This window comes from Ovis aries, chromosome 9 (assembly GCF_016772045.2).
Source record: "Ovis aries strain OAR_USU_Benz2616 breed Rambouillet chromosome 9, ARS-UI_Ramb_v3.0, whole genome shotgun sequence".
NCBI lineage: Eukaryota > Metazoa > Chordata > Mammalia > Artiodactyla > Bovidae > Ovis > Ovis aries.
Genome location: NC_056062.1, coordinates 49,965,057 through 49,977,186, shown reverse-complemented (window position 1 = coordinate 49,977,186; position 12,130 = coordinate 49,965,057). Strand labels below are relative to the sequence as shown.

The following is a 12,130-nucleotide window of genomic DNA, read 5'->3' as shown; positions in this document are numbered from 1 at the left end:
AGCTTTCTTCACAGTCCAACTCTCACAACCATACATGACCACTGGAAAAACCAAAGCCTTGACAAGACGGACCTTTGTTGGCAAGGTAATATCTCTGTATTTCAATATGCTATCTAGGTTGGTCATAACTTTCCTTCCAGGGAGTAAGCGTCTTTTAATTTCATGGCTGTAGTCGCCATCTGCAGTGATTTTGGAGCCCAGATAAATAAAGTCTGACACTGTTTCCACTGTTTCCCCATCTATTTGCCATGAAGTGATGGGACCAAATGCCATGATCTTCATTTTCTGAATGTTGAACTTTAAGCCAACTTTTTCACTCTCCTGTTTCACTTTCATCGAGAGGCTTTTTCGTTCCTCTTCACTTTCTGCCATTAGGGTGGTGTCATCTGCATATCTGAGGTTATTGATATTTCTCCCAGCAATCTTGATTCCAGTTTGTGCTTCTTCCAGCCCAGTGTTTCTCATGATGTACTCTGCATAGAAGTTAAATAAGCAGAGTGACAATATACAGCCTTGACATACTCCTTGTCCTATTTGGAACCAGTTTGTTGTTCCATGTCCAGTTCTAACTGTTGCTTCCTGACCTGCATAGAGGTTTCTCAGGCGGCAGGTCAGGTGGTCTGTATTCCCATCTCTTTCAGAATTTTCCACAGTTTATCATGATCCACACAGTTAAAGGCTTTGGCATAGTCAATAAAGCAGAAATAGATGCTTTTCTGGAATTCTCTTGCTTTTTTGATGATCCAGCGGATCTTGGCAATTTGATCTCTGGTCCTTCTGCCTTTTCTAAAACTAGCTTGAACATCTGGAAGTTCGCAGTTCGTGTATTGCTGAAGCCTGGCTTGGAGAATTTTGAGCATTACTTTACTAGCTTTTTAATTACATTTCAAAGTTTATGTTTATAGGCTGATGACTAGCTGCTGATTATTATGATGTTGGCCTACTAGGTATTTTGAGCCTGTTTAAACTATTAATCTAAGTGTTCTTTACCCGTTTGTAATGCTTTTCTCAAAAGTATGTTGGGAAGTAGAACAGTTGAGAAATTGAATGTTTGTAGCAGTATTAAGTACAGAGCTACAATTTTGCTTTCTGCCACTAGATGGCGCTTGTGTACTGATAAAGCAGCATACAGACTTAAGTTCTCTTTGGTTAATACTCCAAGGCTTGTGTTTATTGATTAGTGAGAGGTTAAATTATATAAAATTGCCAGTTTTGACCTTGCTTTGGCCTGTAAATATTACAGTTTTGTATAGTTCAACCTAATCAGAAAAATTTAGCTAAGTACATAATTCTAAAGCCTCTTGGATAAGTGAAATAAATCAGTTCAGTTCAGTCACTCAGTCATGTCCGACTCTTTGCAACCCCATGGACTACAGCACCAGGCTTCTCTGTCTATCATCAACTCCCAGAGCTTGCTCAAACTCGTGTCCATCGAGTCGATGATGCCATCCAGCCATCTCAAATAAATATGAAGTGGTAAAAAGCAGGAATTCATTCTATATCTGATTTTACCTTTTATGTATTATATTTCTTGTTTTGTTGAATATATTCTTTCTCTTTTATCATATGCTTTATTCATGAAATGTATGTCAGAACTTTTCAAAATGATACTTCTTTTAAAAATGATTTTTATGAAGATATCACTTCATAGAATAGATGTAGAACTGAAAGACTGCAAGACAAAACTTTCAATACTTCCTCATATTTTTATATAGCATTATATTAATTAAATTAGGGATGCTTTTCATTTTGGGAAATAAGTTTAAACCCATAATAAAGAAACATTAAACTCTCATAAGCCAGAAAAGAGAATTTGAATAGGTTACCAAAGCAAAAATGAGGGAGAATGAACTGGAATTCAGTGAAGCCAGAAATCAGAGAGCCAGGGAGATAACGGTAAAGGAAGAATTATTTGGGTCAGACACTCTTGTCTTAGGCAGTCTTATTTAAAATTAAGAAGAACTAGTAACTGAAAGAAAAAGAAAGAATAGGAACTACTGTACATTGTAACCCTTTAAATAAAACTAATTGCTAAATAAATGAATAAATAAAACTAAATGAAGAGATGCAACACTCTTCATTTTACGACATCGAAATATAGCTTTTTTCTTTGAAGTGCAATATGAAGAGGGTTTCTCAACATCTGTTTCCCCAAGTATAGGATAAAAATAAAATTATTAATATTTTGGGGGTTTATGTTCTGGCTGTGAGGAAATAACTGGGACTAGATTTACCCTCTCACTATAAAATCTAGAAAACTTGGATATATTTTTTATATTGTATATGAACTGATATGATATGAAGAGAAGTTGTGGCGAGTTAAAGATGTGTATTGATGCAGGGCAAAAAAAGAATAGTTAAGAATACAATAGTGGATATAAAATGGGATCATAAAAAACTGTAATCTAGAAGAAGGCAGAAAAAAGGTAGAAAAAAGGAGTATTGAACTCATAAATAGAAAACAAAGAACTATGTGATAGATCTAAACCCAATTATATTGATAAATGTAAATGGTCTAAAACACTGGTTAAAAGTTAGAGTGTCAGATTGTATAAAACAGCAGGAGATACAACTATATGATGTATAAAGAAATCTACTTTATTTAAAAATATTTTAAAAATTAAAAAAATTTTATTGGGTATAACCAATTAACAATATTGTAAGAGTTTCAGGTGAACAGTGAAGGGGCTCAGCCATACATATACATGTATCCATTCTCCCCCAAACGCCCCTCCCATCTAGGCTGCCACATGACATTGAGCAGAGTTCCCTGTGCTATACAGTAGGTCCTTGTTGGTTATCCATTTTAAATACAGCAGTGTATACATGTCCAGCCAAAACTCCCTAACTATCCCTTCCCTCCATCCTTCATCCCCACCCTGTAACTATAAACTCATTCTCTAAGTCTGTGAGTCTGTTTCTGTTTTGTAAGTAAGTTCACCTTTATCTAAAGAAACCAACCTTAAATATAAAGGCATAGGTTGGTTAAAAGGATGGGAAGTGATATTCTGTGCAATCATTAATTACAAAAAAGCTGGAGAGGCTATATCAGATAAAGTAGACTTCAGAGCAAGGAATATGACACGGTATAAAATTATCAGTGATAAAAGGGTAAAATCATCAAGAAGACTTAACAGTTCTAAATATACATGCATCTACTAACAGGCTTTAGAATAAGTAAATAGAAATACATACTGCTGCTGCTATGGACTGAATTATGTACCCTCAAAATTCATACCCCACCAAGTGATGGTATTTGGGGATAGAATCTTTGGAGGGCAATTAAGCCTAGATAGATCATGATGGGGCCCTCAGCGTGGAATTAGTGTCCTTATAAGAACAGATAGCAGCAGACAGCTGGCTTTCTGCACTTTGCCCCTCCCCCTAAGTGAGGACATAAGAAATTGGCTGTCTACAAGCCAGAAAGAGAGCTCTTTCATCACAAACTGGCCATGTTGGCACCTTAATCTTGGACATCTGGCTTTCCACAACTGTGAAGAATTTAATTCCTGATCAAGCCTCCCAGTCAATGGTAAGTTATTAGGACAACTCAAGCTAAGACATTGATAGAATTCATTAACACTGTCATCCAGGGTTATGAAACCCTCCTTCAATAACAGCAGAAGGTACATTTTTTCCAAGTGCACATGCAGTGTTCAGCAAGACAGGATATGCTGTGCTGTTAGACAATTTTCAGTAAATTTAAGAGACTTGAAATGATACAAACTCTGTCATCTGACCACAAAGGGAAAAAGTTAGAAGTATCATAAAAATATCTGGTAAATTCTATAAATATTTGGAAGTTTAATGACACATTTCTAAATAATGCATGAGTCAAAGGAGAAGTCACAAAGAATACTAGAGAAGTATTTTCAACTCAATTAAGGTAAAAATGAAACACTGAAATATGTGGGTGCAGCTGAAGTAGTGCTTGGAGGAGATTGTATATTTTTAAATGCTTACATGAGGAAAAACAGATCCAAAATTAATGCTTTAGGTTTCTACCATAAGAAACTGGAAAAAGAAGAGCACATTAAATATCAAAATACAGAGAAGGAAATGGGAAAAATAGGAGCAAAAGGTGATAAAATTGAAAATGGATAAACAACTGAAAAAAAAATCTCAGTGAAATCAATGAAATAAAAAGTAATTCTGGGAAAAGATCTATAACATTATAAATTTCTAGCTAGACCAACAAAAGAGAGATGGTGAACACATTATTACTGGCAATATCAGGACTAAGAGAGGGAATTCTACTGATACCAAAAGAATTATAAGGGAACCTTATGAATGACTGTTTCTAGATTTGGTCACTTAGATCATTGGTTGGCAAACTGTGACCTGTAGGTTCATTGCCTGTACTTCTATTCGAACATGGCCATGTCCATGAGTAGTTGTGACAGACTATATATATATATGCCCTGCAAGCTTAAAATGTTTACTATCTGGCTCTTTAAGGAAGAGTTGACTGACTTAGGTACAAATTTATAAGAAGGCACAAATGACCAAAACTGACTTAAAGACAATTACAAAAATCTCAATAACCCTGTTAAAGAAGTTGAGTTTATTTTAGAAACTTTGCCAGAAAGAAAAGTCAAATTGCAAACGAGTTCACTAATAATTTCTACCAACATTTGAGGAGGAAATACTGACAGTATCTCAGAAAACAGAGGAAAAGAACACTTCCCAATTCATTTTATGAGGCCAGTGTTGTCTTGTAACAAAACCAGTCAAAAAGCTTAAAACTTGAGATCAGTATCCTTCATCATCACAGATAGAAACACTCTTAACAAAATATTAGCAATTTAAATTCAGCAATATTTAAATCATACAATACACATGATTAAATGGAGTTTATCTTAGGAAAGCATTAGCCATATTTATAAAGGTGAAAAACCATATGAGCACCTTATTAAACACAGAAAAAGCATTTGATGAAAGTCAGCAACTATTCACGATACAGACTCATCCAACTAGGAATGCAAGAGAACTTAGCCTAATAAAGGACATCTCTAAACAACCTGCAGCTAACATGTGTTGTGGTGAGAGATTGAATATTTTTTAAGATGAAGAACAAGACAGTGATGCTCACCATTTTCACTTCTGTTTGACATTGTGCTTGAGTTCTAGCAAGTTCAGGAACAAGAAGAAATAAATAGGGGGAAATATTGGAAAAGAAGAAATAAAACTTTATTTGCAAATCATGTGATCATGTGTGTAGAAAATTATAAGAAATCACAAATCAAAAGCTACTGAAATAGAGGATTTGAGCAAGATCACAGGTTACAAGATCAAAAATTTACAGTATTAATTTTATACAAGAAAATCAACAGTATTTCTGTTTAATAGTAAAGAACAGCCAGAAAATTTAAAAAGCATAAAAACATATACTCAGGCTTAAATGTAAGAAAATATGTGCATAATCTGTATACTGATAGTGAAAAAATATTGCTCAAGCTAAAGAACAGTTGATATTATTAAGATAGCAATTTTCCTAAAGTTAACAGGAAGATGTGATGAAATCTCAATCAAAACCCTAGCAGGCTTTTTTTTGTGTGAAATAGTAAAATAAAATTAACATTTAAATGGAGATGCAAAGGACCTAGAGTAGTGAAAACAATTTTGAAAAGGATGAATAAATTTGGAGAGCTCACACCACCTGACTTCAAAATTTACTGTAAACCTAACAGTGAACTATTGGCATGGGGAATAATATATGATCATTCCTAGGTATCCATGGGGAATGAGTTCTAGAACCCCACTCCCAGCCCCTGCAGATACCATAATCCGGTGATGCTCAAGTCCTTCTTATATTTGCATATAATTTATGAACATTCTGTCATACTTTAAATCATCTCTAGATTACTTATAATCCCTAATACAATGTAAATGCTATATAAATAGTTGCTAGGGCGTGTGGTAAATTCAAGTTTTGCTTTTTTGGGACTTTCTGGAGTGGTTTTTTTTTTTTTTTTAAATTTTCTGCACATGGTTGGTTGAATCCAAGGACGTGTATGTAACCCCCAGATAATGAAGGCTGACTGTAGATCAGTGGAACAGAATAGAGCAGAGTTGGCAAACTAGGGCCCATGGACCAAATCTTTCCTGCCTGCTTTTGCATGGTTTGCAATCTAAGAATGTTTTTTACATTTTAAAATGGTTGAGGAAAAAAAATCCAAAGAGTAATATTTTATAACGTATGAAAATTAGATGAAATTCAGATTTTAAGGTCTGTTAGTGAAGTTTTATTAGAACACAGCCATGATTATTTGTTTGTGCTTTCTCTGTAGCTGGTGTCTTGCTGCACTAGCAGAGTTGAGTAGGTATAGCTAAAGTTTTATGGCTTGCAAAGCCCAGAATATTTATCATCTGGCCCTGTGCAGAAGTTTGCTGATCCCTGGAATATAAAGTCAAGAAATAAACATACCCACATATGGTCAATTTGTTTTGTTTTTTTTTTCAAAATTAATTTCAGCCAAGGTGTTAATAGGCAGAGTCTACTCCTTCCAACAACCAGTGGTAAAACAGTTGAGTATCCAGATGGGAAAAAGTGATCCTCAACACTTACCTCACACCATAGACAAAATTAATTAGAAATAGATCATAGACCTCCATGTAAAAAGCTGTAAACTTTCTAGAATAAAGTGTTTTGTTACTTTGGAGCACAAAGAACACAAATCATGGAAGAAAAAAATTGAGATATTGAACTTCATCAAAACTGAAAACTTCTAGTACCCCAAAGTCACAGTTTTAAGAGGGAAGAAGTCTGCTGCACTCACACGCTGTGATGGCCCTCTTGTCTGTGGAGTGTGTTTCTCTCTGAATAAATTCACCTCTTACCTTTAAAAAACAAAAAGTGCAGAAGTGACGGGGAAATTCCTTGGCAGTCCAATGGTTATGGTTTCCCTTGCCTCTGCTGCAGGGGCGCAAGTTCTGTCACTGGTTGGGGAACTAAAAATCCCATGTACTGTGGTGTGGCTAAAACAAAAACTTGAAAAAGCAGGACATACTGGAACAAAAAATTACAGTGCTTATGTTGACAGGATTTGAATCCAGAATGATATAAACGAACACAATAAGACAAGTATGAGCAAAATATTTGACTAGACACTTTAATGAAGAGATAAAGAATGGCTAATAAGCACCTGAAAAGATGCTTGAAATCACTAGTTATCAGGGAAATGTGGCATAAAATAGCTAAAATTTTAAAAGGTTGAAAGGAGTTTCCTGGAGGTCCAGTGGTTAAGGTTCTGTGCTCTCACTGCGGTGGGCCCAGGTTCAATACCTGGTTGGGGAACTAAGATCCCACAGACCATGCAGCCAAAACAACCCCCCCCCCAATTAAAAAGAAAGCCAAAAAGGCTGATAATAAAGTATCAGGGTGGAATGACTGGCGCCCTCGTAATTACTGCTGGGAATATTAGTGATATGACCATTCTGTTGTGGTTTGTCACTCTAGTTAAACGTACACTTACGTGCCATCCAGCAGTTCCACTCTGGTATTTACCTAAGAGGAAAGAAAATTTGTGGCTATTCAAAGACTTGTTCATGCATGCTTGTAGCATTTTTTCTTTGTAATAGCCCTGAACTGGTCATATCCACCACCAGGTAAATGGTTAAATTTTGTCATATCCATGGCATGGAATACTACAAGCCTTTGACTGTGTGGATCACAATAAACTGTGGAAAATTCTGAAAGAGATGGGAATACCAGACCATCTGACCTGCCTCTTGAGAAACCTGTATGCAGGTCAGGAAGCAACAGTTAGAACTGGACATGGAACAACAAACTGGTTCCAAATAGGACAAGGAGTATGTCAAGGCTGTATATTGTCACTCTGCTTATTTAACTTCTATGCAGAGTACATCATGAGAAACGCTGGGCTGGAGGAAGCACAAGCTGGAATCAAGATTGCTGGGAGAAATATCAATAACCTCAGATATGCAGATGATACCACCCTTATGGCAGAAAGTGAAGAGGAACTAAAAAGCCTCTCGATGAAAGTGAAAGAGGAGAGTGAAAAAGTTGGCTTAAAGCTCAACATTCAGACAGTGAAGATCATGGTATCTGGTCCCATCCCTTCATGGGAAATGGATGGGGAAACAGTGTCAGACATTATTTTTTGGGGCTCCAAAATCACTGCAGATGGTGACTACAGCCATGAAATTAAAAGACACTTACTCCTTGGAAGGAAAGTTATGACCAACCTAGATAGCATATTCAAAAGCAGAGACATTACTTTGCCAACAAAGGTCTGTCTAGTCAAGGCTTTGGTTTTTCCAGTGGTCATGTATGGATGTGAGAGTTGGACTGTGAAGAAAGCTGAGCACCGAAGAATTGATGGTTTTGAACTGTGGTGTTGGAGAAGACTCTTGAGAGTCCCTTGGACTGGAAGGAGATCCACCCAGTCCATTCTAAAGGAGATCAGTCCAGGATGTTCTTTGGAAGGATTGATGCTAAAGCTGAAACTCTAATACTTTGGCCACCTGATGCAAAGAGTTGACTCATTGGAAAAGACTCTGATGCTGGGAGGGATTGGGGGCAGGAGGAGATGGGGATGACAGACGATGAGTTGGCTGGATGGCATCGCCGACTCGATGGACGTGAGTTTGAGTGAACTCCGGGAGTTGGTGATGGACAGGGAGGCCTGGCGTGCTGCGATTCATGGGGTTGCAAAGAGTCGGACACGACTGAGCGACTGAACTGAACTGAGTAGCACTTCTGATCCAAGTCACAATATGGGTGAGTCCTGACAACATTATGCTGAACCAAAGAAGCCAGATGCATGGTGTATATACCAGAAGATTCTATTTTTGTGACATTTTAGAAAAAGCAAAACTAATCTGTTGTGACAAAAAAAGTGGGAATTTCTTTTCCAAGATACCAGTGCTTTTCTCTGGGTGATAGAAATATTCTATATCTAGATTTTCAGTTCAGTTCAGTTCATTCTCATTCTCAGTTAACTCACCTATAAATGGGCGAAAATAAATTTTGCATCCTCATAGGGTAGTTTTCAGGATTAAAATAACGATTCCGTGCCCATACATGGCCCATTACCTTATTTTGCCATAATGTTTTTAGTTCCTTAAAAATAATTTAAATAACTATGTATTTGTTCCAGGACATTATTTTGAGAGGTTTTCAAAGTTTCATTTCTATCCAATTAAAAAAAATTAAGACTCTAATTCTATTATCATTTCTGAGTATATACTCAGAGAAGGCATGGCTGATTCTGTAATACGGATATGCATACTTTTGGCTGTTTGTTGGAATTTAGTTGGCCTTGGAATAATACTGTCATTGCAGCTCAGAGTCATTTCTTTTGAAAACTGCTGTGTACTTCAGCAGTTGTTAACTTAGGGTTTAAATGCAAGCCTCAGAACACCTGTGCCTTTTGTGTAGTTTTATGCACATACCACTGCTGCCTTGTCATAGCATTATAGCCATCTGTTTTGCCTTTGATCTTTCAACTTTCTCACTTTCATTCCTAAAAAATGGCTAGTCTGTTTTCTTGCCACTGAGTTAGTATTCAAGTACTAATAACTTGTTAATGAATTTCCCATGATACACATCCAGAACTTCATATTCCTTGGCTCTGCTGTTGAAGGCAGTCAGGCAGGCAAGCTCAAGGCTCACCACATAACTAGATTCATGCTAAGTCGCTTCAGTTGTGTCCGACTCTGTGCAACCCTATGGAAGCCCACCAGGCTCCCCCGTCACTGGGATTTTCCAGATAAGAACACGAGTGGGGTGCCATTTCCTTCTCCAGTGCATGAAAGTGAAAAATGAAAGTGAAGTCGCTCAGTCATGTCCAACTTTTAACGACCCCATGGACTGCAGCCTACCAGGCTCCTCCGTCCATGGGGTTTTTCAGGCAAGAGTACTGGAGTGGGGTGCCATTGGTTTAGGAGAGTTTAAATGATCTGGTATGTTTATTAAATAAAAAGTGTTTTCATGCCACACAAGTTTAACATTTTTTATGTCCCCCCCCCAAAAAAAGTCCCCAAACAAAAGCAGAAGTGAACAAAGCCAATTCATACATTTAAAAAGTTACATTTTATAATTCTTGCTTGACCTTAGTTTGAGTTTTGTTTGGTCGCTTTTTTTAGAAAATGCTCTTGAAATCCTTTCTGACTTCTTTTTGCTTTTTGTCTGTGCTGTGTGGCGTTCAGGATCTTATTAATAGTTCCTCAACCAGGGGTCAAACCCGTCTCCCTGCATTGAAAGCGTGGAGTCTTAACCACTAAATGTTGAGGGAAGTTCTGTTTTTTAGTTCTTTATACTAAAAGTTTATGTATTATTTTCCATAAATGTGAATATAAGGAAATTACATCAAAAGAATAATTGTTTTTCCCTTAAGTTCATCATGATTCTTTAGGAAAATGCAACCATGATTTAAATGTGATAAATGCTAAATTTATTATTTTTAAACAATTTTTACCCTAGTTTAGGGGAAATAAACCACATCCTCTGTTGAGACTAATTTTATTAATCTATTGTTCAGTCTCTGAAAACCAAGCACAATACTTGATTTCCTTTGTGTTTGAAGCAATATTGTCTCACAGATGTCTTCTTGTTGATTTGAACAGAATCTTGCTTCAGCAAAGCATATTATTTATTTACTTGTGTTTTAAGGAAGTATCTGGGCAAAATGACAGATCAGTTTACAAAGCTCTTTTTAAGGTGGCATGTCACAGGTGAATGAGGGGCTTTCAGTTTTCAGAATTGTGCAAAGAAAATATGTATAGGTTCCTTGTATTAGTCTGAGAAATTTGAAAATTCTGAATCTTTTTTTCCTTTGTTTTGGAGAATTCCTTTATGAATTGAGAAACAGCATCATCTGCCTGGTGTTTCTCATTAATAATCACTTTTTATATATTTCCTTCAACTATGGGGACTTCACTGGTGGCTCAGACTGTAAAGAATCTGCTCTCCATGTGGGAGACCTAGGTTCGATCCCTTAGTCGGGAATATCCCTTAGAGAAAGGAGTGGCGACCCCTCTCCAGTATGCTTGCCTGGAGAGTCGCATGGACAGAGGGGCTGGTGGGCTACAGTCCTTGGGGTTGCAAAAAGTCAGACATGACTGAGAGACTAACACTTAATGATATTTAGTGAGGGGTTTGTGAAGTTTTTAACTTGAATTGGACTTAGAAATTGAAGTATAGTTTTTAATGCAAGTGCTGTGACTTTTAATAATGAGAGTTTATGTTATATGTTAATTGAGGTTTATGTAATAATAGGACTTCTTGGAAATGGAATATTGTGTCTAATAAATTCTGGGCAAGATTTGGGTGATCATCAAAATAGGCCATGGTCCAGAGTTTATTTTTATGTTGGTGACTGGAAACTTTGAATGTATTTTCTCATAGAAAGATTATGATAAATGGTGGCAAAGTTCCCAAGATAGCCTATAAAAACTCATTTTAATTACAGTGAGCAGCATACCTGGTAAATAGTTCCAACTTCAAGGAACATGTTCTCCTTATCCATGCCACCTGATCCATAGTAGTGAGCTTCTTGCAACTCTGATAGTAAGTACCAGGAGTAGAAAAGAAAGGGGCTGATAGAGGGAGTTTTCTCCTCCACGGTTTTAATTCAAATTGTTTATTAATGGAAGCAAATTTAGTCAGTCACAAAGAAGAGCCTTAAGGTTGGCCATGCTTTAAGAGAAGGCTTAAAGACAGAAGTAGGCTAAATAACCAGATGTAAAAACTGTAGAAAGGGCCTGAAGATGGAAAAGTGATAATGGCATGAACTTCTTCCAGGTGCTGTGGCTAAGACGTGCCTTACAGCAACAGTATGAAATCTAACGTTTAGTGCAGTGTAGTTGTTAAGGGGTGGGGATGGCATGCTGGAACAAAACAGTCCCCATATTTTGTAGGGAAGTTTCTGCTTTATAAGATAAAATCTACATCATCCAAATTTGTTTCTGTGCAAGGGTTCTAATTTTTCCATCTTCTCCATGCTTTTTTTTTCTTTTTTTAATAATAGTCATCCTAATGGATATGAAGTGACCCCTACCAATTTTAAAACCACTTCTCTGTTACTGCTTCTTGTCTGGGGACATGTTCTTTCTCTGGATTCATTGACACAGGAATATATTTATTAGTAAATTGATTTATTCAATA

The 12,130-nt window shown here is 36.7% G+C and overlaps 1 protein-coding gene across 31 annotated transcripts in view; it reads left to right on the top strand.

The window, feature by feature from the left end:
- The window catches only part of STAU2 (staufen double-stranded RNA binding protein 2), a 311,536-nt gene that overhangs the window by 56,723 nt on the left and 242,683 nt on the right, over positions 1–12,130 (top strand). The window lies entirely within an intron of this gene.